Genomic DNA, 5477 nt, shown 5'->3' on the forward strand with positions numbered 1-5477 from the left:
ACATACCGCATTATTTATGTTATATTACTATTTTTCTTACAACCCACGGTTCCCGAGAAAATTGAGAAAACGTTGTTTTTAAACTCATTTTGCTCGAATATCTTCTAAACTACTTATCCCACCGCATTTCTGTATGACAATTCCTGTAGATTTTCACATTCCGCATTTTTTATGTCACATTACTTTTTTTCGTACAATCCACGGTTCCCGAGAAAATTGAGAAAACGTTGTTTTTAAACTCATTTTGCTCGAATATCTTCTAAACTACTTATCCCACCGCATTTCTGTTTCACTATTCCTGTAGATTTTCACATTCCGCATTATTTATGTTATATTACTATTTTTCTTACAACCCACGGTTCCCGTGAAAATTGAGAAAACGTGGTTTTTAAACTCATTTTGCTCGAATATCTTCTAAACTACTTATCCCACCGCATTTCTCTTTGACAATTCCTGTATATTTTCACGTTCCGCATTATTTATGTTATATTACTTTTTTTCTTACAGCCCACGGTTGCCGAGAAAATTGAGAAAACGTTGTTTTTAAACTCATTTTGCTCGAATATCTTCTAAACTACTTATCCCACCGCATTTCTGTTTGACAATTCCTGTAGATTTTCAAATTCCGCATTATTTATGTTATATTACTATTTTTCTTACAACCCACGGTTCCCGTGAAAATTGAGAAATCGTGGTTTTTAAACTCATTTTGCTCGAATATCTTCTAAACTACTTATCCCACCGCATTTCTGTTTGACAATTCCTGTAGATTTTCACATACCGCATTATTTATGTTATATTACGTTTATTCTTACAACCCACGGTTCCCGAGAAAATTGAGAAAACGTTGTTTTTAAACTCATTTTGCTCGAATATCTTCTAAACTACTTATCCCAACGGATTTCTGTATGACAATTCCTGTAGATTTTCACATTCCGCATTATTTATGTTATATTACTTTTTTTCGTGCAATCCACGGTTGCCGAGAAAATTGAGAAAACGTTGTTTTTAAACTCATTTTGCTCGAATATCTTCTAAACTACTTATCCCACCGCATTTCTCTTTGACAATTCCTGTAGATTTTCACATTCCGCATCTTTTATGTCATATTACTTTTTTCGTACATCCCACGGTTCCCGAGAAAATTGAGAAAACGTTGTATTTAAACTCATTTTGCTCGAATATCTTCTAAACTACTTATCCCACCGCATTTCTGTTTGACAATTCCTGTAGATTTTCACATACCGCATTATTTATGTTATATTACGTTTTTTCTTACAACCCACGGTTCCCGAGAAAATTGAGAAAACGTTGTTTTTAAACTCATTTTGCACGAATATCTTCTAAACTACTTATCCCACCGCATTTCTGTTTGACAATTCCTGCAGATTTTCAAATTCCGCATTATTTATGTTATATTACTACTTTTCTTACAACCCACGGTTCCCGTGAAAATTGAGAAAACGTGGTTTTTAAACTCATTTTGCTCGAATATCTTCTAAACTACTTATCCCACCGCATTTCTGTTTGACAATTCCTGTAGATTTTCACATTCCGCATTATTTATGTTATATTACGTTTTTTCTTACAACCCACGGTTCCCGTGAAAATTGAGAAAACGTGGTTTTTAAACTCATTTTGCTCGAATATCTTCTAAACTACTTATCCCACCGCATTTCTGTTTGACAATTCCTGCAGATTTTCAAATTCCGCATTATTTATGTTATATTTCTATTTTTCTTACAACCCACGGTTCCCGTGAAAATTGAGAAATCGTGGTTTTTAAACTCATTTTGCTCGAATATCTTCTAAACTACTTATCCCACCGCATTTCAGTCTGACAATTCCTGTAGATTTTCACATACCGCATTATTTATGTTATATTACTATTTTTCTTACAACCCACGGTTCCCGTGAAAATTGAGAAATCGTGGTTTTTAAACTCATTTTGCTCGAATATCTTCTAAACTACTTATCCCACCGCATTTCTCTTTGACAATTCCTGTAGATTTTCACATTCCGCATCTTTTATGTCATATTACTTTTTTCGTACATCCCACGGTTCCCGAGAAAATTGAGAAAACGTTGTTTATAAACTCATTTTGCTCGAATATCTTCTAAACTACTTATCCCACCGCATTTCTGTCTGACAATTCCTGTAGATTTTCACATTCCGCATTATTTATGTTATATTACTATTTTTCGTACATCCCACGGTTCCCGAGAAAATTGAGAAAACGTTGTTTATAAACTCATTTTGCTCGAATATCTTCTAAACTACTTATCCCACCGCATTTCTGTTTGACAATTCCTGTAGATTTTCACATTCCGCATTATTTATGTTATATTACGTTTTTTCTTACAACCCACGGTTCCCGAGAAAATTGAGAAAACGTTGTTTTTAAACTCATTTTGGCACGAATATCTTCTAAACTACTTATCCCACCGCATTTCTGTTTGACAATTCCTGTAGATTTTCACATTCCGCATTATTTATGTTATATTACGTTTTTTCTTACAACCCACGGTTCCCGTGAAAATTAAGAAAACGTGGTTTTTAAACTCATTTTGCTGGAATATCTTCTAAACTACTTATCCCACCGCATTTCTCTTTGACAATTCCTGTATATTTTCACGTTCCGCATTATTTATGTTATATTACTTTTTTTCTTACAGCCCACGGTTCCCGTGAAAATTGAGAAAACGTGGTTTTTAAACTCATTTTGCTCGAATATCTTCTAAACTACTTACCCCACCGCATTTCTCATTGACAATTCCTGTATATTTTCACGTTCCGCATTATTTATGTTATATTACTTTTTTTTCTTACAGCCCACGGTTGCCGAGAAAATTGAGAAAACGTTGTTTTTAAACTCATTTTGCTCGAATATCTTCTAAACTACTTATCCCACCGCATTTCTGTTTGACAATTCCTGCAGATTTTCAAATTCCGCATTATTTATGTTATATTACTATTTTTCTTACAACCCACGGTTCCCGTGAAAATTGAGAAAACGTGGTTTTTAAACTCATTTTGCTCGAATATCTTCTAAACTACTTATCCCACCGCATTTCTGTTTGACAATTCCTGTAGATTTTCACATTCCGCATTATTTATTTTATATTACGTTTTTTCTTACAACCCACGGTTCCCGTGAAAATTGAGAAAACGTGGTTTTTAAACTCATTTTGCTCGAATATCTTCTAAACTACTTATCCCACCGCATTTCTCTTTGACAATTCCTGTATATTTTCACGTTCCGCATTATTTATGTTATATTACTTTTTTTTCTTACAGCCCACGGTTGCCGAGAAAATTGAGAAAACGTTGTTTTTAAACTCATTTTGCTCGAATATCTTCTAAACTACTTATCCCACCGCATTTCTGTTTGACAATTCCTGCAGATTTTCAAATTCCGCATTATTTATGTTATATTACTATTTTTCTTACAACCCACGGTTCCCGTGAAAATTGAGAAATCGTGGTTTTTAAACTCATTTTGCTCGAATATCTTCTAAACTACTTATCCCACCGCATTTCTGTTTGACAATTCCTATAGATTTTCACATACCGCATTATTTATGTTATATTACGTTTATTCTTACAACCCACGGTTCCCGAGAAAATTGAGAAAACGTTGTTTTTAAACTCATTTTGCTCGAATATCTTCTAAACTACTTATCCCAACGGATTTCTGTATGACAATTCCTGTAGATTTTCACATTCCGCATTATTTATGTTATATTACTTTTTTTCGTACAATCCACGGTTGCCGAGAAAATTGAGAAAACGTTGTTTTTAAACTCATTTTGCTCGAATATCTTCTAAACTACTTATCCCACCGCATTTCTCTTTGACAATTCCTGTAGATTTTCACATTCCGCATCTTTTATGTCCTATTACTTTTTTCGTACATCCCACGGTTCCCGAGAAAATTGAGAAAACGTTGTTTTTAAACTCATTTTGCTCGAATATCTTCTAAACTACTTATCCCACCGCATTTCTGTTTGACAATTCCTGTAGATTTTCACATACCGCATTATTTATGTTATATTACGTTTTTTCTTACAACCCACGGTTCCCGAGAAAATTGAGAAAACGTTGTTTTTAAACTCATTTTGCTCGAATATCTTCTAAACTACTTATCCCACCGCATTTCTGTTTGACAATTCCTGTAGATTTTCACATTCCGCATTATTTATGTTATATTACTATTTTTCTTACAACCCACGGTTCCCGTAAAAAATTGAGAAAACGTGGGTTTTAAACTCATTCTGCACGGATATCTTCTAAACTACTTATCCCAACGGATTTCTGTATGACAATTCCAGTAGATTTTCACATTCCGCATTTTTTATGTCACATTACTTTTTTTCGTACAATCCACGGTTCCCGAGAAAATTGAGAAAACGTTGTTTTTAAACTCATTTTGCTCGAATATCTTCTAAACTACTTATCCCACCGCATTTCTGTCTGACAATTCCTGTAGATTTTCACATTCCGCATTATTTATGTTATATTACTATTTTTCTTACAACCCACGGTTCCCGTGAAAATTGAGAAAACGTGGTTTTTAAACTCATTTTGCTCGAATATCTTCTAAACTACTTATCCCACCGCATTTCTCTTTGACAATTCCTGTATATTTTCACGTTCCGCATTATTTATGTTATATTACTTTTTTTCTTACAGCCCACGGTTGCCGAGAAAATTGAGAAAACGTTGTTTTTAAACTCATTTTGCTCGAATATCTTCTAAACTACTTATCCCACCGCATTTCTGTTTGACAATTCCTGTAGATTTTCAAATTCCGCATTATTTATGTTATATTACTATTTTTCTTACAACCCACGGTTCCCGTGAAAATTGAGAAATCGTGGTTTTTAAACTCATTTTGCTCGAATATCTTCTAAACTACTTATCCCACCGCATTTCTGTTTGACAATTCCTGTAGATTTTCACATACCGCATTATTTATGTTATATTACGTTTATTCTTACAACCCACGGTTCCCGAGAAAATTGAGAAAACGTTGTTTTTAAACTCATTTTGCTCGAATATCTTCTAAACTACTTATCCCAACGGATTTCTGTATGACAATTCCTGTAGATTTTCACATTCCGCATTATTTATGTTATATTACTTTTTTTCGTGCAATCCACGGTTGCCGAGAAAATTGAGAAAACGTTGTTTTTAAACTCATTTTGCTCGAATATCTTCTAAACTACTTATCCCACCGCATTTCTCTTTGACAATTCCTGTAGATTTTCACATTCCGCATCTTTTATGTCATATTACTTTTTTCGTACATCCCACGGTTCCCGAGAAAATTGAGAAAACGTTGTATTTAAACTCATTTTGCTCGAATATCTTCTAAACTACTTATCCCACCGCATTTCTGTTTGACAATTCCTGTAGATTTTCACATACCGCATTATTTATGTTATATTACGTTTTTTCTTACAACCCACGGTTC

The sequence above is a fragment of the Lasioglossum baleicum genome, chromosome 1 (genome assembly GCF_051020765.1).
Source record: "Lasioglossum baleicum chromosome 1, iyLasBale1, whole genome shotgun sequence".
In the NCBI taxonomy this organism is placed as follows: Eukaryota; Metazoa; Arthropoda; class Insecta; order Hymenoptera; family Halictidae; genus Lasioglossum; species Lasioglossum baleicum.